This window comes from Calypte anna, chromosome 9 (assembly GCF_003957555.1).
Source record: "Calypte anna isolate BGI_N300 chromosome 9, bCalAnn1_v1.p, whole genome shotgun sequence".
NCBI classification, from domain to species: domain Eukaryota; kingdom Metazoa; phylum Chordata; class Aves; order Apodiformes; family Trochilidae; genus Calypte; species Calypte anna.
The window spans coordinates 3,772,057-3,793,321 of NC_044255.1; the positions used below are offsets into that span (position 1 = coordinate 3,772,057).

Consider the following 21,265-nt stretch of genomic DNA (forward strand, 5'->3'; position numbering starts at 1 on the left):
TGAGCACAGGGGCAGAATCCCTTCCCTGGACCTGCTGGCCACGTTGGTCCTGAGCCAGCCCAGGATGCCATTGGCCTTCTTGGCCACCTGGGCACACTGCTGCTTCCTGTTCAGCTTCCTGGCAATCCAGACTCCCAGCTCCCTTTCTGCCTGGCTGCTCTCAGCCACTCTGTGCCCAGCCTGTAGCAAGGAACACTCTGCAGGCTTTATTCCATACTGGATTCAGCTGAGCACACTGTTTTCCAGTGTCGCCCCCAGCTGCCTACTCTGGTTCCCCCTTTCTTGTGCCTGCAATCTTCAGGGGAGATGCTTCAATATTTGTGTGTTCTTAAATTAGATAATAAAATGAGCCTCCGTGTCCTAGAGAGAGAGAGAAGTCTGTGGGTAGGGGGAGGTCATGTTAAGATATATGCACTGATAACAGCTGCCAGATGATAGCACTGGAAAACACTTCAGTACATAATTAAAAGAGGACAAGACAGGAGGCATTACTGCCTGGCAAGGTATGATTAACACACACAAGCTTTGGTAGAGCTGAGTGTACTCAACAAATGGGAAAAATCAATATGTGCCACTTTTCTTCAGCTCTCCTCTGCTTCAAGCACCTTCCTCTAAAGAAATCCTTTTAAAAAGCATATTACCCTCCCTCACCTTCTCTCATGCTATTGTTTGAGAGCTTGTTATTCAATAGGAAAGTTCAATGTAACACAAGAATACAATGATACCACAGCACCTATACCGTCCTTCAGAAGCACACAATTTTCCCCCAAGTTCTACACAACTAGAGCTTTATAGATGTAAAACAATTTAATTAAAAAGTTTGAAGAACTTCCCCCAGAAAGAGCTCAAGAAAGAGGGTTAAGTGTACACCAAAAAAATCAAAAAGCCTTGTTTTACCTCTTTTTCAACAGCTTTCACATTCTTGTCACTCAAAGACAAGTGTGACCTGATGCCTCTGTCAACACAAGAGAATGGGACCTCAAAATGCCATTCCTGACAATCTCTTCTTGCAAGAAAATGAGAAACAGGAATTATTCCTTGGTCACAGACTTTACAGTTGTGCATCATCTCAACTACTTTATGCAAAGGGAAGGTAAAGGTCACCACCACTGTGCAACCATTCAATTTTAAGACTTGCTGTAAGAGACCAGCCCAATGGTCTATGAAGTCCAGTCTAGAAACATACATCAGAAAACATATCCAAAACTCATTTAAGAAGTCTTTTCAAACTCAGCAGGCTTTGAATTAAATAAAATAAAAAAAATCATAAAGCAAAAACTGAAATTGACTTTTATACCACCACACACCTACGAGCAATTGTGCTAGAGAATATCCTAGGAGACTGATAAGCTTTGTTTTCTTACTGCAGTTGTTGTAAACATTTTCTTAAACCATGTAAGAGCCAGGGATGTGATTTCATTATCTAGATAGATATGTGGTCAATCAATAAGAGTTTAATATATTTTTTTACATTATAACTTTATTCCCTTGCAACAAGTTCTACAATGTAATTGCAGAATATGCATAAAATCCCATGGATTTTTTTTTTTTTTACAATCACTGTATTACTTTTACGTGTCGTTGCTGTCACACATTGTTCAGGAACAGTATGAGGAGGGAACACCACACTACTCATCAACTTTCACGAGTACTAAGTCCTGCAGACTCGGTGCTCACCTAAGCAAACACTAAGTTGTGTCGACTGCATCCCTCCAAGGTGTTACCTCTGCCTTGCCTTAGGACAACGCTCCTGAATTCATCGACTCTTCCGAATTCAGAAGTCACTACCCAGCAGAAGTCACCTACCCACCAGCCTGCCCGAGGATCCCTACACCTGGCCAGCACCGGCGTTCCTTAGAGCCTCTGTTTGCCTCCTCAGAAAGGGATCCTTTCCAGAAGGACACCTCCTCCTACAGTACTTAAGGGATGACACCGCTCTTAAACGCGGAGGAGAAAAGGTCTGGTGCTTCTGCTGGCGATCAGAAAGCAATACCTGCACAAAGCGAAAACCAGGAGTCCCCCCGGTCTCTCTTCCTAGGAAGTCTTTCTTAATTATTTTAGTCGAGGACTTGCCGAATTCGCTTAGAGTTTCCCCGCTACCTGCTCCCAGCAGGAAAGCCGGTGCTGCCGAAGGGAGCCGCGCTGCGTCAGCTTTCCGCAGGGCAGGGGCAGCCCTCGACGGCGGCACCGGAGCCGGGGGCAGAAGCGAGCCCAGATTCGGGTCCGCCCGCAGCAACCCGCGCTTCCCTCCCTTCCTCCCACCCCTACCCCCCGGCTCGGAGAAGCCCCCCGCGGGGTGGCTCGGTACTGACCGGCCGTGGGCACGTCGGGGACCAGCTTGAAAGGCCCGATCTGCCGCAGCTGAAACGCCGTCCTCACTTCGTGGCAGCTCGGGGACTTGCCCGCCGCCACTCCTCCGCACAGCCCCGCCGCCGCCAGCAGCCACAGCCCCAGGACCCCCCGGCTCCCCTCGGCCGCCATCTCGCACCCCCGCGGCCGCGGGCCGGAGCGCTGCGGGGCGCGGGCCGGAGTCTGCCGGGGGCGGGCGTCAGTCCCGGCGGCGGCAGCGCAGCCCCCGCCCGCCTCCCGCGCTCCTCCTCGGCCAACGCCGCCGCCCGCCCCCGGCCCTCCCCGCCCGCCCGGGGGGCCGAGGGGAGCCGCCGCCCCCCGCCCATCGCCTCCTGCCCTAACCAGGGGGAGAAGGGAGGTGGGGGGCAGCCGGGAACCGGCGACCCCGCTTAACGCCGCACGGACACCGCGCCCGCACCGGCCCGAGGGCTCCAAGCCCGCAGCAGCGCTGATGGAGGGGGACCGGAGAGCGGGGACCCCCCCGGGCTCCTCCCGCTTGCTGCCGAGCAGGCTCACGGCAAGTTAAGCACAGTTTGGAGAGTCACGAACGCTGAGCATCCGTGCCAGCTCTGCAGCTCAGCAAGTCCCAGGCAGCAGATCTTGAGCCCCTGAAGGGTCTCAGAAGGGAAAGCCAGAATAAGGGTGAGGTGCTTTCGCAGAGACAAGCGCATGGGTGTCAAGGAGAACGGAGATGGAGCACGAACAGAGCAGTAGAGCCACAAACCCTAAAGGCGGCAGGTTGGAAAACCACGCAAGCTTTGGTTTAGTTCTGAAATTCCTAGCAGATGACATGGAGTCCAGGCTTCACAAGACCAGAGCTAACTCCAGCCAGCAGTCACCTCAGGGACAAGAAAAAACTTTGCCCCAGTAAACAGAACCTTCTGTACCAACTGCATTAATCAACTGATGATTTGTACATAAGCCAGCAGCAGCTCCATCCTTTGTTAGTTTGGGGGTCTTACCCAAACCACTGAGACCACTTTGAGAACAACTTCTGCCATCTTTTTGCTGCCCAAATCGTGCTTCAGTACCAACTACTTTACCACGCATTTCAGCAGAAAACTCTGCTCAGCAGCCATGAATATTTTCCATGTAAGTGCATATGGAGCACATTATGAGCTACAAGAATTACTATTGTTTGAGGCAGTTATGTCTGATTTCTGTAGGGTTACTTGCAGCTCTCAAGATGCTTCTAATGTGCTCCTGTAGCAACAGGGGAGCCCACCTGCAGCTAATTTAACCATTATACCTTCCTATAGGTACCAATGAGAAACTGAGCTCAGTGCTGTAGATAGTCTCTCGAGTTGTACCTTAAAAGCCAAAAGTGCCAATCCTTTAAGAAATGTGCTTGTGTTAACTTTGTTCTTATCAAGACAGCAAGAGATTAATTTTCTTTTTTGGAAAAAAAAAATCCAATTTGATCCATAACTTTTAACTTGTAAGCTAAAAAAAAAAACAAAACTGGAAACAAACCAGAACAACAAACCAGCCCTATAATTAGGCTTCAGCATTTGAAAGCAGAAAAAAAAGTCAGCCAGGTCAGAGCTACACTTCTTTGCTCATCCTGCAGCTCTCAGACATCACAAGAACCCAGGACAGGGCACCCCAAAGGGCTGACCACCAGAAGTCCAGAGCACACAGACATCTGTACATTTCCAGCTTGATCCAGGTTATACTGCCAGCAATGTTTCATTTAGACTCAGAGCCCAAATCGAGGTGGCAACAGGAACATTAGAGAGACACAAGGGAATAATCACCATTAGCATCCCAGCTGCCTACCTGGTATCCACCGGTGGTTTTATCAACCCAAGGATGAGGAACAAGTTTTCCCAGTTGCATTTGGTGTAACCTCGGGCCCAATCCTGAAACATTTTCCTCAGACAGTACTCCCATTGACTTCAGTGGGAGTTCTGCCAGAAGAGAAATGGCAGGATGATGGATCTGATGAATAATTCACTTGACAAATAACAGCATTATTTGGCATATACATTATTCTATGAATAGCATCTAATCAGTCCAGTGTAAGGGCCCGAGGTATATAATTCAGTGGGATTTTTTCCATTGTTTTCAGCGTGTGGCAAGTTAAAATCCCAAATGGTTACTCCTTTTCTCTCCTTTTCTAACATGACTTATCTTAGTGCCTCATCTTTATATTATGGGTGTTTGAATTGTCACCTTTTTCAAGCTATGTTAAGTCCTGCTGCTTATCTGTATCTTTTAGTTGTTCCTTGCATTGTTAGTAGAGGACAGACCACTACATTATCATCTCCTTCTGTCCTAAAAATCCTTCTAAGGAGCCTGTATATGTACACATATAGAAGAAAAGAATTCAGTGCACCAGAATGTCCATAGATTTAATAATGGTTTCTACAATACATAAGGAAGTATTTATGTTTCTTGTGGTTTTGTAATAACTTATTAAAAAGCATTAAAGATGGCCTGTAAAGTTTACCATGCTGGGATCTATTTTTTTGAGGGGGGAAAAAAAATCTTCATGGACCCCCCCCACACTCACTTGGTGTGAGTTTTTGCCACTGATAAAATAAAAGAAAAAAATGCAATGTAGTAAAAAGGAGAAAGAGGAAAGGAAAAGTTTGAGACTAATGTAGATAATGGGCATTTCTTGATCACTGATATACCTGAACACTTTTAAGTGTGCCTTTATAGTTAAAAGAAACATTCCAGAACACCTGTAACATCATTATCACCTCCAGTAGTCACAGGTGGTGTGAACACACACACACACACACACACACACACACACTCAGCCCACAGCTCAATGCTGGCCTCCCTGACAGCCCTGCATCTCTGAGCTGGCACTTACCTATCACATCTCTTTCCTGGCACTATTTTGGTGTTGAATTCCAACCTTACATCAATCAATGAGCAAGCAAGGTTGCTACTCAAACCCTCCAACAGAAAGCAAAGTGACATGCACCTTGGATGTTTCCCCCTCATCAAGCCTGGGTCGTGGTGAGGCACTTCCCAGCCAACTGAGAACACCCCACAGGCAGGATCCAGGACACCAAGGAACTTGGACCTGGGTTTAAATGTGTGCTCCAGACCCAGCAGGGCAGTCAGATTGGCTGGAGTGGAGGTACTCAGGTGCTTAATGGCAAACACATGCCTAAGTGCTTTGCTGGAAGGGAACTACAGATAACAGAAGAGCTATTTCACCAGTTATTGTACATGACATTCTACCACACTTCAGCAATTCGCTTGGAACAATCACAGTTTTCCTTGTCAACAGGTGTCTTGTTGGTATAAAAAATGAGTATTTATTAACCATACATCCCTGAGAACTGTATCAGTGCTTCCTACCAGGAATAGCATTATAAATCAGCTCAAACAATCTGCTCAGTCTTAATCCTGCTACAGTGACCACAACACTCAGCATGAGCTTTGGATCTGCAAGAAAAGCTGGGATCAGGCCTAGAAGCAGGGTTTTGTGTGCCTGCTGCCACAGCCCTTCTCTTGCTGAATATAGCTGGAGCTTTGCCAGCAGTTTCAGTGGAACTGGACTAATGCCCTTATGTTTAAGATAAGCTCATCTCCAGCACTGGACTTTCCACCACTGGAACTTAGTGGCCCCAAGGTCTGCTCCTACCAACTCAGCTGCCAGAGTGAAATCTTAACTCTGTGTGTCTCAGACATCCCAGGAAAACTCAACATCTCATCTTTAAAGCTTTATTTTATCTTATCTTCAGAGGTCCAGTTTTCCAAGGTGCTTGTTTCACTGAAGTACCTGAGAAACTTAGCTGCCTACTCATAAATAGATTTTTTAAGTCTCTAGAATAAGCCCAAACCACAAGCTGATTTTCATTTAAAAACCAACTTAAACAACCTCCGAAGAGATGCAAAATCCCCTCTCTAGAAGCATCTGTAATTATGAAAACTTTTTTTCAGGTTTTTATAATTTTCCATTTTTTTTCTTAACAAAGTCAAGTCTACTTTCTGAAGGCTACTATATTTCATGTCACAGCAAGCTTTAAAGCTCAGTATGAGATTTTAAATGTAGATTTTAATAGTAAAAAAAGTCATGCATGAAATATTCATAACTATGGCAAGAGTGAAAAGCACTGCTAGAAAATTATTTCTGGTAATTTTACCCCAAATTTTCTCATCTTGTTAAAATGATAAACCCTATGAAACTAATAGAAGAATTACCAGCAGAAACTTATCATTCTCCTGTTTTCTTTATTTAGAGATCTTATTTCCTTCTCAATCAGATGAAGTACTGAGAACAAGGAGAATAAGTATGCTGCCATACCATGAATTGTTTCCAGTGCTGTACGTACTCTACATGGAAAAAATGTGTGCAGACCTTTTTGATGGTTAAAATGCAATATTCTTGTGCTGCCTCATTATTTCATGAGCATTTTTTCACTTTACCAGACCTATTCAAATGCACAGTTTGAAAGTGCTTGGTGTGCTTTTTTCCCCAAGAAAAAAATTGTGCCTGAACACCACAGCTGTTAACTATACCCTAACACTCATTTTTAAAAAGAATTAGGCCACCAACCAACAAAATATCTATTAAAGGAATACAATTGATGTAACAACCCAGGAGGTCAGGACATTCACTAGTTAAGAAAAAACATCTAACAGACAATGCTGAAGAGACTTACATTTTTTCATCATTTTCTACTATTTCTTTTTAACAGTGAGGGAGCAATGATGTTGGTTCAGACCAAAAAAAAAATAATCCTTTAGCCCCCTGACTTGTCTCCTCTGGCAAAAATCATACCTACTGTGCTTATTTAGAGAATATGCCATGTGCAACATATCGGAGTTCTGCCTCTCTAGATCATGATTTCAAATCACAGCCTGGCCAGCAGGGATGATGTATTTTCTCTGACATCAAGTGAGAACATCAGTCTAATCACCTGAAGAGCAGCCCTTTTTTTTTCCTTTGCTCTCTTTTTTCTTTTCTTCTTGTCAAAAGATTGCCCTGAGGAATGGGCATCTTAAAACTTCACTGATAAAGGAGAAAAAGGCAGACTTTTCTTACTCTGAAACACAGCCTCTCCCAGGGCTGAAAACTGACACAGTGCTTGACAAATCCAATGTGAGGGTGGCTGGATAGTGACTGTCTTCCCATCTCAATGCTACAGCTCCTTCTGTTTGAATTCTTCTTCCTACAGCATCCTGGTCACTGAGCAGCTGAGAAGATGAATATAACTTTTCCCTTATCTGCAGGGCTCAGCATACAAATTAACTGGGACAAGCAAGAAGGTTCTAAACTTACCCATGTGAGAAGCTGCCACATAGCCCAAGGGAAATCAAGTAGATTACTCAAGGAGTAAGGGTTGCATAATGTCAGCAGAAGTATCTAGCTTTAGTTTCACATACTTCAAAAGATGAATAATGGAAGCAGGTTTCATATTAAAGCTGTCAGTGCCTCCTCCCAGCAATGTAAGTACTATCACAGTGAGCACCAATAATTCACAGCTGGTTCCACAAATACTCACACCAAACTCACAGCATTAAGGATTCTTGTGCAGAGGCATCCCACATGCCTCTGAGGGAACAGGGGGGGTTAGGGCAGGGCATATATGCTCCATCAAGCAATTGTAATGCAAAGCAGCCACCCTCCTACCTTCCACAGAATTTGTACTTAAAGCTTCCATAGTGACAGATGTACAGCATCACATTTAAAGTGCCAGATTTAACCTGAAAAATGTGCATCACAAGCTGCCAATAACTTCTTATAACCTTACAAGAACTCCTGGCTGTTTCTTCCCTTACAGGTAAACCACATTATATTGGACTTTGTTAACCAGAATTGTTACTAAATTCAAACAGCTTCTAAAAATGCAATCTGTTCTTGGAAAACAGTTTCCTTATTCAAAGGTTTATGGTACAGAACCAGTTCATCTTCCAAAAGTACTGTTTCATTAAAAATTAAAGATGACAATACTTAGAAGTGTGAATAACATCATTACAATGCCCTGTATTTTTCTAGATATTACAAAATGGCCCAACTTTCATTTGTCTATCTGGGCACTCAGAAAAGATTTTTAACTATGTGTCAGAATTTGAAGTTAATTAAAACTAATTGCCTACTACACTGTAAGTGATGCCACTGCATTTCCAAATAGCTCCAATTCCATGGGATCATTCACGTAACACTGGTGTCTCTCATTGACTGAATTCTGGGTTTGTCTTAATTGTATTGTTAAAGTTGTTTATCTTTCCTTTTTGCCTTGAAACTGTACATGAAAGGTCATAACTAGCAAAGTTCAGAGCTAAGACTGACACTTTACCAACATAAGAAAAAGCTCCCTAGAACATGAACTAGTTCATCAAAATAAATCAGCTCCTCTGACATCTCCCATTACTGTCCCCACTAGCCACCATTTTCTGTCCTCAGAATACTTAGTTTGCTTTTTCAGCTATGTAGCAAGACTTTACAGCTGGTACAAGCAGTATTCCTTATCTTTACCATATCTGAAGTAAAATAAATCTTTATAATGAGAACACCCAACCAGAACACACATCGTTGCTACTCCCCCACATCACTAGTGGATTTGCAGACCTTTTCAGCTTTGTGTCCAGAGTGAAAGTCTCCCCATGCTGGATCACATGAAAAGGTAGTGGCCCCTCTTGGCTTCAGGGGGATGAAAATGGGAACACCCAGGGTTAATTAAGGGCAAACATACCCAGGCACAGGTTTCTGCACCTGCCATCCAGCAAGAGGGGCTGGAGGACTGCAGCAGTAGATGGGGATTGTGTCAGGATGGAGTATAGGAAAGGGCAGATGAGAAGGTTCTGGATCTCCAGCACAACCCAGCCTGACTCTGGTGTCAATGTGTAACCCTTCATGCAGCAATGACAAAAGCAGGTTGGGTTGTCACCACACATATGGCATGGCAGGTTCATTTCACCCCCTCATTAACTTGAGATTAGCACCCATGCCTTCAGCTGCTCACTTCCCCACATCTGACACCTGCAAAGTGTGCTAGGATCAAAATTCCCTAACTGTTGCCAGACTCATGGCGTCCTATCCTCAAACTTCAGTACTGATGCTAATTCAGGCTTTCATGGGAAGCCCTTGCCATGGCATAAGATTTATTCCTTTCCCTACAATTTGGTTGGAGGGAGCCAGGTATGTGTGAATCTTACCAAGCAGCCAACATGCAACACCAGCCCTTGATTGAAGCAAAGCACACTCTGGTCAGCACACACAGCATCAGGAGCAACAGAGCACCAGCAGCCAGTAGACTCCAAGTAGGTCCTGGAAATAACTCCTGTTGTTACAGTAAAGGTCTTACCCATGTGAGAAGCTGCCACATAGCCCAAGGGAAATCAAGTAGATTACTCAAGGAGTAAGGGTTGCATAATGTCAGCAGAAGTATCTAGCTTTAGTTTCACATACTTCCAAAGATGAATGGGAAGCCCTTCATGACATAAGATTTATTCCTCTCCCTACAATTTGTTGGAGGGAGCCAGGTATGTGTGAACCTTACCAAGCAGCCGGCATGCAACACCAGCCCTTGATCAAAGCAAAGCACACTCTGGTCAGCACACACAGCATCAGGAGCACCAGCAGCCAGTAGACTTCAAGTAGGTCCTGGAAATAACTCCTGTTGTTATAGTAAAGGTGTTATCAGCTACTGTGTAATTAAATTTTCTGCCCTAAGAACATGTCTCCAAACTTATTGAAGACACACAAACGTGCCTCATTCCCTGAAGTCAAGTCCTGCCCAGACCCATCCCACATGCCAAGAATCCTATTCAAGCTCAGCTCCACAGAGCAGGTGGGGGTCAAATGAGACAAGCAACTCAGTCTGTGGACAGTCATCAGTTTTCCTCACACTTTCGAGTATGAGCCTCCACAGAGTACTCAGCACAAGTCATCAAGACTTGAATAAAGAGACCCACTGGGTCTGAGCTTCTGTAGGGGCTCTGTAGGTTAAAAAAACACTGGCATGGATACAGACCATCATTTACCAGTGAAATCTACAGTAGAGAGAGAAACAAGCTAACAAACAAGAAGAAAGCACCACGTTTCATTAAGTCTACCTTCCAGATGTTGGATCCATTCTATACTTTAAGTCCACTTCATAATGGAAGGCAACAGCAGCTTGGTAGCCTGGAGGCTGGAACAGCAATAGCCAAACAGGCACAAGTGACTGCTGAAATATACTGGAAACTTTGCCTGTCCAGTTTGAAGCTCATTTGCTTAAAATAAGCTATTCAGGAAAAAAAAAAAAGAGATAAAAGATCTTTTTCTAATTGGAATCCAATGTTGTCAGTTTTAAAACACCCTTGCTGAAGTTCTCCAAGCTGAAGAGTCTATGATGAACATTTCTAATAGGAGAAGAAATCTGCACTTCAAGAAAACTGTGAAAAGCTTCCTGGTTCTGTGATGCTGGGGCAAGTCCTGGTCCTCAGTTTCCCTCTGGTTCAGCAACTGTCCCATGCTTTTACTCCATATTTCTGGATTTCTATTTATGTTCCTCAGAACAAGACCTGGAAATGGTGGAACTGGACAAGTCTCTAGGCCTGCAGGATCTGTCTTAGGGCAGACACTCAATACCTTTACAAACTGAGCAAGTGTGATACAGGATCAGAAAAATAAAAGAGTAAACACTGGGCAACATTTTGGTATATATGTTAACTGTACCACTGCATTTTTAAACTAGATTTAAAAGCAGATTTTTGGTTGAATATTGGAAGTCATCTTTTGCTGTTTTGTCTTGCATCGTGAAGTGATCTAATGCAAAAAGAAAACCTGGAGCTGGAAAGTGTTTCAAAGTGAGATAAAAAAAACTCAGTTAAATCATTAAGTCAGTGCAAACCTTTTCCCTGTTGTCTGTGAGCCCCACAGCCACCACTGCAATTCTTCACCTAAGTGACATGGGAATTTGACCCCTTAGCTCCAGTTCTACTGGGAGACCAACACTTAAAGCTCATGATTTCAGTATTTTCTCCTCCTACAACAGGACTGTATTAATGGCTCTTGCCAGTGGATCAGCAGTTAAAACAGCAATTTGCTGGGGTAAGAATGTCTGGAGCTTTCTAGCAACCCAAATTTCATGGTGCTTCTGTGAACAGAGGGTGTAACAAGCAATGACAAAACACCTCTGCTTGAAGGTCAGTCTGCTTCCACCCTGCTCTCACCACACCTCCTCCCACAGTACACTTCACTGTCCAGGAATCCCAGAAGGTTCTGGCTTTGTCTTGTAGACACTGAATTTTTCATGCAGATGACTAACACCTCTTGTCCAAGAGACTGCAGGAAAAAGCAGACGAGCCCTGAGCAAGTATAAATTAATGCTGACATTTGCTGGAATAATGCACTCTCTTGAGCCTCTGCATCTATGATGCCAATAAAGGTTGCTGGAAACATGAGTTTAGATGCATCTTTCTGCTAAATCAGAGCATCCTCTGCACAAATCAAGCACCTGGGAGACATCCTGAGATTTGTGATGGGCACTGAAAGATTCCAAGTCCATAGCTCAATTCTTAGTCATCTATTATCACAGGCAATTTTTTGTGACAAAACTGAAGATAAATCCAACCTATTTTTCATAAGTTAAGAGGCAATCTTTGTTTGACTTTGAAGTACAGATTACTCAGCAGTGATATCACTACCTGGTTCACACAATTCATTTTCTTCCTTCAAGAAGAAGTCCAGGGCTGATCACAAGTGGTTTTCTGCTCTCTGCAGTGGAACTGGAAGGATGTGTGCCCCAAGGCATGATACCTGCTCTCAAGAACACAAGCTCACCATGTGGCAGGAGAGCTGAATGAATCAGGATTTGTCTCTACCTAGTGGTCTGCCTGATTCAGAACTCCCCAAAAGGAGTGCAAAGCTTCTATGACCCCAGGCTGGGGACAGGTCTGCTATAGCCTGGTGCTTATGTCTCACCTCTGGCCATACAGAGAGACAAGAGCTCCTGCCATGCTCTTAGATGGATCCTATCCACTTTCTGCTGTTTTCAGACTGACTTCTTATGGAAAAATCTCCAGGAACCTTTGGCCTCCAAGGCAGCAGTCCCAGCTCAGCAGGAGGACCTTGTTCTGAAGCTTGGGTTGCTGAGGTTTTGGATGAGCAATGGATTAGCCTCAGCTCTCCTCACTCACCACACTGGCACTGTGTGAAGTCAGCATGCAAGAATTTAGCCCTTTAGGTTATGAGTTTAAGAAAGAAGTCATTTAGCCAAAACAAAGCCTTCAAAAGTCATCAGTAAACTCCATACTAGGACTCAGTATGTAATCACAACCAGCATTTGCACTTAAAGATCTTGACACATGGCTAGCTCCTTCACAGAGGGAAAAGTAGAGAAAGATTTTATTTTCTTTTTTAGCTCAGATATGTCACTTGAGCTGTGGCATGCTTCACTCACTAAAGTGGAATATAATATGTCTTTCTACTGGATTATACTTGGGTTGGTTATTAAATGAAAACTGTTATTCCATCACAGCCATAAGAAATGGAAATGCAGCATCCACTGTGTACAATCCATTAACTGGCTTATGGAGCCAAAGACCCTTCTGAGTCCATTACAAATCCATCTCATATCCCTCTGCCAGATTTTACATACTGATAACTGCACTAGATGCAAGAAGCATAAGACTGTATAGAATCACTATTAATCAGACTTTATACAGTGTTTATGCCAAAAAATTCTCAGCTCAAACTTACTCCTCATGCATTGTTTTTAGGCAACTGTGTGATGCATGGAGAATAACCAAGCTGTACTAATTCAAAGTACAACATGGAGAGTATTTACAGACTTACTTACAGCTTATTTGCATCCATGGCTGCCTTAAGTTGCCTCTTGCAAGGCAATAATTAAACCAATACAGCTCTGCTGCAAAAAGAATAAAACTTCACCTCAGGGATATTTTCAAAGGCACAAAGAGGAGAAAGGAGAGTTTGTCTCAGCTGACTAGAGGGCCTTTGAAAATCTCCCACAGTACTCATCTGGTACAGGATCTTTTTTATGAACCATGCCAGTTTTTGGGTGCAGAACCTTTAATATTCCAAGTATTTACATTGATTCCACATGACCAGTTGTTCTTGCAGTGTTCTCTGGAACAATCTGATGATCCAGCTATGAATCTGCACGGGTTGTGATTTTATAAAATACCATGTTTATAGTGCAAAACTGACCTTTTGTCATTCCCTTGGTGTAATCTAACGTGGGAAGACAGCTTGGATTTAGAATGACACAAAGATCATGACTCAAAAAAGATACCAGTTAGCAGCAAAAGGTTGATCCAAGTTTCAACTAGGAATAGTTTGCCACCCAAAGTCAGTCTTCCATGTTGTTTTTCTAAGAGAATTTTTCAAGCTGTTTGGTACAATCAGTGCTCTCCTTTCTCAATTATCCATAACAGACCCATCAACTCACATAATACTCAGAAGTTTATCTGGAAATAGTTCTTCTAGAATGAGAACTTGCCTAGCTGTGACTCTGCAGGGACAGATTGAAAGGGCTCCTGAATATGTCATATGGAAGGCATTCAGAAAATGTTCTGTCATCAAAAGAGGAGAAAATGCAAGAAACCACACTTTTTGTACAGGGCAGCATTCAGATAAGGATGAGTACAGAGAAGGAACACCCTTCTAAGGGAGGGTCAGATGGAAATCCAGATGTCCATGAAAAGTGGACAGCTGGATGACACCATTCAAGCCAGCACTGACCATATATTTCCTGATGTACAGAGGCCCTTTCTTACCAACATCTAGATGGGAGAAAAATGCAGAAAACAAGACACCAGTGACAATTGTGAGGTGCTTGGAACAAAAGCAGCTCTAGTATGGTATGTTAGCCCTTTCAGTGCCAGAACTTTCAAATATGTCTTCACTTAAGACAGACAAAATCCTATGTAGTAGTACATTTTTTGGCAATAGAGGGAAAGCTGATGCACTAAAAATGCATGACTCATGCAGGCTGTTACATTTAATTTCCTCCTGAGTAAAGACAACTGCTGTCATCTTTGTCTTGGGGCCAGCATTTTGAATCATCTACCTTTGACAGCTACAGCCCTAAGCAAGTTGAGATTTCCCTCTGGGCCAGTTCCCAACTCCTCTTCTGAACTTCATGTAAATGCAAAAAGCTGATGCTGTTCCTCAGAATCATGAGGTAGCTATGCAGTGGCTGTGGGCTGCCACAAAATGCAGTTAATTCTTCATCAGATTACCTGATCTGAATCACTACACCATGCACACAAGTGCCAATGAAACATCTTTTTGCCAAGGCTGCTACAACCTCTCATAGTTCAGCAGAAAAGTCAATAGACACCACACCTCCAAAATACCCAGTCAGCTTTACAGGAATGAGCTCCAAACTGCAGGAGACAGAAACACAAGGGTTTTCCCAATTTTGGTTGATCTGTTATTATCAGGGACAGTGTACCAAGTTACACTGCACTCCACCAGAGTTTTCCTGCAGACTTTTCTTCTATCACTCAATTCATTCAGAAGACCTGAGTGTGCAGATGCTTCCAGGGCTGCCACAAGTGGTAAATCTGCCCAGCTTGGAAACTTCTAAGAGCATCTGGTAGCAATAACACATCAGGGTTTGCTATTTAACTTAAAGAAACCCTTTTTCTAACTCAACAGCCTGCTACAGAAAACCCTTCTTCCCACAAGTGGCTCTGAGAAGTTTATAAATTCCTTTTCTTTCTATGTTTCACACTCCAATACCATGGTCAAGCTCATGGCCAAAAGGGATCCTTCCTTTCTGTTCTTCATAACCAAAATACATCAGTGGGGCACTTGCTTTTTTTGCACAGCACCAGATTTGAAGAAAAGTGTCAGGAAATCAGTGGGATAAATAATAATCAGATCCTAGAAAACTATCTAGAAAATGTGCTTGAAGGAAACACCTTGCTGGAAACAGAAATGGGAAGCAATCCACACCAACCTGTCTTCCAGAGACACATTCTTTCTAGGGACTCTTAAGGTCCTCCTGATACCTAATCTGTTCACACTCCCAAGGTACTTAGAAACTCCTGAAAGATCTAAATCTATTTTTCAGTGTCCAGACTAGAAATCCAGTGAGCTGTAATCATTCCTGCTCCAAATTTTTAAAGAAGAATCTCTTGATAGGAGACTTAACTCCATTGAGACCTCAGTTCACTCATGAGAAAGCAGGCATGAAAGGAGCTCTTTTTCCAAGCCAAAGGTATTCTTTTCTTCTCTTCTTTATGTCCAGATGCCTACACTGAATCATTTTTGCACATTTTATTTCCTAAACTTGCCCTACCCTCACACCCCACCCACACTTGTTTCATAACAAGATGAAAGTATAAAGAAATCTGCAATCACAACTTCCACAGCTGTTCTCTGCAGCAGAGAAATCACATGTGACTCCCTCCTGTGTCCCTTTCTATACAGCCATAAATCTCCATTTCCCTTGGCACAAGGACAGTGGAGTTTTCTGCAACTCCCAGAGCCAAGAGAACCTGCTCTTATCTTTATTACTGTCTGAAAACTGCATGAGAACTGCTTTGGTAGAGCACAGGGGTGTTGGCCATCTTTTTCCATAGGGCCAGGCAGGTGTGGAATTGCAAAGAGCTGTTAGCAACGGGTACCTGAGGTCTGCTGCTGGTTTTCAGGGAACTGCCCTCTTCAGAGGGAGCTCTGTCACTGATTCAGCATTCCATCTGAAACAGGTAGGAAATCCACACAAAATGTAAGATTTCAGCAAGTTGGGGCAAAGCTCCAGGGAGATGTAAAAGTTCAAGTAGAAATATGAAACTTGATATTAAAAGGCAAAGTCAGTTCAAAGTATTTCATATGCTGGAAAAAATCAAGCAGTAAAAAACCTTGGATCTGCTAAGAATCAACAATTCTCTTCAATTATGGCAGGGACAAGAGGACAAATTTACCCCTTGACTAACATAAGCACCTGAATAGAAGGTTTTTTAGGAGGGTAGTTTCTCTATACAGCAACCAGAATGGGCTCAGCTATCAGACCACTGCCAGCTAAATAATAGCCTGTGTCAACAGGAGCAGAACTGAATTTTTTTAGAGTCAAGCTCAAGGTACTACATATTTCCCAATTTAAACATGACATTGTACTGCTCTTTAAGCATTTAAGAAGAAGAGATTTCTTTTCTCTATTTAAAAAGACCCATTAAATATCAATTGAATGTTCTCCACGAATCCTTGAGCATCTCCCATTCTGAGAACACCACTGCTTTCTGTTTCTCTCTCTTTTCTTGTAATTACAAGAAAACAAACATCTCCTTTCAAAAGCCTCTTTCCAAATGACTAAAACTGTAGTTAATTAACTGAAAATGATCTATAAGAAAAGCCACATCCATTGGTTACTCCTATTGGTTGATGGCATACTGATGTAGTCCACTTTTTCATTAGAAATAGGACAATTTTTGCTAATAAAAAAGCAGTTCTCAAGTAATGACCATTAATTTGAGCAAGCAATCTGCTTAACAATGGTCAGGTTAGCAGTACAGCTGTGTAATCTTCCCTTTAGAGCTTTCATTTGAGTGCACCAAGATGACATGGAGCATGGCATACAAAGAAATAAAATAATTATCAAATATTTATTTTCACCATTTCTCCAGGAACCCTGAAATTTCTCATTAAATAAGAGCCTGGTTGTGAAGAGTAAAACCATTTAACAAATTACTTTATTGTTAATCAAATGTGTAATATACACAGCAAGACAATAACTAAGGAATTTATGAATCACTCTACAGAATATGCTATGAAATCTCTGCTTCCACAAATGTAACAAAGGAATAAACATGTTGCAGGAACAGATTTATTGCAGAGTTCCACATTTAAGAGGTATCCAGACAAGTATTATATACTAGGCTGATGGATAGCAGCTTCCAACACAGACCCCATTATCCCCTAAAATATTTCACTATCAAAGCTACAAAAGATTTTTATTTTTGTCTTTCTTCTTGTCCTGGTTTGGGCCAGGATAAAGGTGATTTTCTTTTGCTTTTAGCTAAGTTTCTTGTAAGTAGTTGCACTTGCTGAAATTAACAGCAAGTTTCTCAGACAGTGTGTGCTTCTAGGACTGATAACACTTGATGTTTATAGTTACTGCTAGAGACTGGTGTGCAGAGCCAAGGACACTGCTCAGCTCTGAGGAAAACATTTTACCATCCAGGAGGACAAAGAGGTCCCACCTGAGCCCTCCTTTGGGGAGGAACAGACAAGATAGATGCTAGAATTGACCAAACAGAGGATTCCATCCCATACACCTCATACTCAGTATAAATTTGAGGCATCACGAGGGCCAAGCCGGATTTCCAGATTTCTGGATTTCCTGATTTCCTGCTTCCCTTCCTTCACCCGGCATCCTGGGAGGATTCCATCCCTTCCTCTGCCTGTGCTCCTGATCCATGCCAGCCTGAATCTGTGTGTTCCTGTCTCCAGCTCCCAACTGCTGCTGACCCCAGGATTCCAGCCTGGACTTTCCCAGGGCTGCCCTGCAGCCTTGGTGGTGACGTGAGAGTTATTGGGGGAAAGGGGGGAGGAATGTGGTATCCATTTTCCTGTATATTTCTATAGATTTAGTAATTTTTCCTATTTATCATTACTGTTTCATTAAAGTTGTGTAGTTTAGTTTCCAACCCATCAGTCTCTCTCCCTTATTCTCTCTTCTTTCTTTATCAAGGAGGAGAGACAGATTAATAGAGAGCGTCTGTTATTCGGTTTAATTGCCGGGCCACTGTTAAACCATGACACTTCTGTCTATTGACACTTCAAACATGTCTAAGCAGTGACAGGAAGTTCCTGAAAACCCTTTTTCATATTATAAAGATTATATTTTCATAAATTTCTAAGGCATCCTTGCCCATGAGGCTTGCTCTGACTTCATCCACCAGTAAAAGAATCCCACACAATAGGAAAAACCTAAACTCTACTTGAGAACTGGGTTGTGTGAAAGGGATCACACAACATCCCCTGATCCAACATCTTAAAAAATCCAGGGGATTTACCAAGTCCCACAGTCTCTAGATCATCCCATCTTCCTTAAAAGAAAGGCACTGGGGGTTGTCACCTAACAAAGTTGTGTAACTTTCCTCTTTTCCTAAGGAAGGAAGGTATGGCCCCCCAACTCCAGCTGGACCCTACCTGAGCTGCTCAAAGAACCCTATTACCACAGAGTCATTAGGACAAAAGGCAAGAAAAAGATCAGCCCCATCCCACTATTTTAAAAGCAAATGTCCCTTTTGAAACTGACACAGACTAAGTCCTTATCTGAATAGGGCTTATTATATTTTCCATAGGGGTTTTTGGTTTTCTTTGGTTTTTATGTTGTTGGTATGGTTTTGGTTTTGTTTTTTTAACATGATTGTCAGATGTATTTGAAGCTTTGCAAAAAATCCATCTGTAATGCACCCTCATGATAACAGGAGGTTATTTACCAATGGAAAAACTACATGCTTGTTGAGGACCCTGTTTGTGACTCTGAAACTGCTATCACTGCTTGCAGGGCTGAGCTGAAACCCTCTCAGCTGCAGAACTGGAGCCTGCAGAGTGGACAAATATACTGCAGAGAAGCTTCCAGCCACATTGTGCCAACTTATTCACAAGTCCAAAGCAAAATCTGTTCTAATTGCATTGAATCAGCCTCTCTTCCTTTGAAGACACCAGTTTTATGTCAAACCCTGGTAAATGAACACCATTTGTTTGTTGTTTGTACTGAAATGAAGTGCTAACTAGTACATCTCCTGTTCAAGAAGAGTGGCATTGAGTAATTCTAATCTGTTCCTTTATGAGAAAGTCTGTTTCCCTTCTGCTCATGTTTGCTGTCTGCATGCTAATTCACCCTTGCTTAAACATGCAACGCTGTCACCACTTACCCAAGTAAATCTGGGTTTTTTTAAAACCACATTAAGACAGGTATAGTAAATCATTTATGCATCTAGACTGCATTATTCTAAGCTAGAGATGTACATAAACACCCCCATGAGTCAGTGTAAAATATGTACTTGCTTTTTTCAGCTACACTGTACAATTATTTATTTCCTGGAGTTTGAATAATTCTTATATATTCTGTCTCCTCTGTCTTGTGTAATACTCTGTAATTGATCATATTCACTAGAGAAAAACCTATGGCCTACTGCCCTACATTAAAGCCCTGTTAATTAATTACAGATTTTCTTCCAGAACTGTGTTCTGGATCAATGGGAGGGAAAAAATGTCCCATACACACCCTTTGTTTTTACACTTCCACACCACAGCTAATGGCTCTTGTATTGAAACCCTGTGCTGGATGTAATGAGATGCAAGACTCTTCCACATCCATGGTTACTATTTACTAACAAAACTGATGATGTCAGGAATTTAATTAGGTTGTTTCTAGCACAAAGATTTAAACCCATGAAATCATTATAGTGTCTAATCTTTTCTTTGTTGGGGGCTTATAAAAAAAAAAGTAAAGCCCAAACTAAACACCATTTCTCTATTACAGAAAGCTGAGCTTCTCAGGGTTTGCCAGGCATAACAAACTAACAGGTTTAAGAGTAATTAACACAAGCTATTCCAGAGTTATTTTTTCAAACCACACTGCATCAACAGCTTCCACTAACACCACTGTACTTCAAGACTGTACCAGTGGTTTTACTGCAAATTCACATTTTCTACAGCCTGGCTGTAGAAATTAATCTCAGGCTAAAATTTGGCATATGTGCTCAAGTAATTAATTAACACCAAAGTTGTTACAAAATGCCATACATTTGGGATATATTGGGATATCCCTGAGACAGAACAGAGCTAAGTGGGTGCAGGTGCTGTGGAGATGTCCCCTGTATCTCAGTCAGCTCAATATAGACTTCACCCATGTCCTGATGGCTTTCCTGTCCTGCTGAAGCTGGCTACTGGTTTGGCCACCTCCTGCACAGGGCACTCCCCACCTGCCTTTCCCACTGCCCAGGGCTAAACAGCCTGTGCTGGAAACAAAACACTTCTCACCTCAAAGATTCCAGAGGTCAGTGCATGGAATGACATTCACAGGATCTCCTGTGCATTCCTGCTCTGAGCATGCCCTTTCCAAGGTCCAGCAGTTCCTTAGGAAGCCAACAATGAAGCCACCAAATATGATGGAGCCTACTCCAGGAATCCACTTTGCCTCTGATTTAATCAAGGTTTGTTGGCAGGGCATGATGTAGACACACTGCTGGCACTCACATCCTTATTTTTACATATATATAAATATATATATGTATATACATACACTTTTTTTTTTTTTAAGTCCTTATAACTCTCAAAGATTCTGGGACCAGACCAAGCTGCTCTTCAGTAGAAGGGCCACCCTGCCAAGGGGGATGCTGCCTGCAATAGCTCCATCTTAAAGACATAAGGATGAGACCAAGCCCCTCTGACTCCTGGGCATCCCTGCCAGCTCAGCTCAGCATCCTGGAACTCTGCATTACTCCAAGGTGGGATCAGCAGAGGGCTCTGAGCAGCAGAGACACAGCCTGTGCTCAGCCAGAATATACAGAATATACAGAAATCAAGTCAGAAGGAACAGGGGTTACCACCAAGCAAGTGCAGGCACTAACTATGTCACATTCTCTGTACTTACTTGACTAAAAGAAAGCAGAGAGCTCAGGGCAGCAGGGAACATGGTCCTTGTAGCTGCCTTTATAGATCAACACCCCCACCTGTAGTCTGACATAATGAGAGAACCTCTCCCTTTAGCAAGATTTAGATCAGAAAAGATCTTTCAAGATCCCTTTTTTCCCTGCTTGATACCAAGACAGTTTCCAGTGGCTACACTGAAGATGGGCTGGAAACGCTGCTCTTTACCATCACCATCATACTTGTTTCAAACTCAGGGCCACCTCTCTCCTACTTATACTGATCACTGCCTTAATTGTTACCTATTCATTACCTCTGCATGCAAACCAGTCTGCATACTGGAATGCTGGCCCCCCCAAGGAACCTACTGGAGTACAGACAAGTGAC

The 21,265-nt window shown here is 42.9% G+C and overlaps 1 protein-coding gene across 3 annotated transcripts in view; it reads right to left on the minus strand.

Moving 5' to 3' along the window:
* LOC103531226 (glypican-5) overlaps positions 1-21,265 on the minus strand; it is a 383,665-nt gene that overhangs the window by 331,556 nt on the left and 30,844 nt on the right. Inside the window, exon 1 of one of the 3 annotated variants that reach the window (XM_030456593.1) lies at positions 4,129-4,207. The exons of 1 other annotated variant lie outside the window; for it this stretch is intronic. The gene's annotated coding sequence lies outside the window, so the exon portion shown is untranslated. Of the gene's footprint in view, positions 1-2,312; positions 2,456-4,128; positions 4,208-21,265 lie in introns of those variants that run through there. One more of the 3 variants, XM_030456594.1, reaches the window with a different exon arrangement.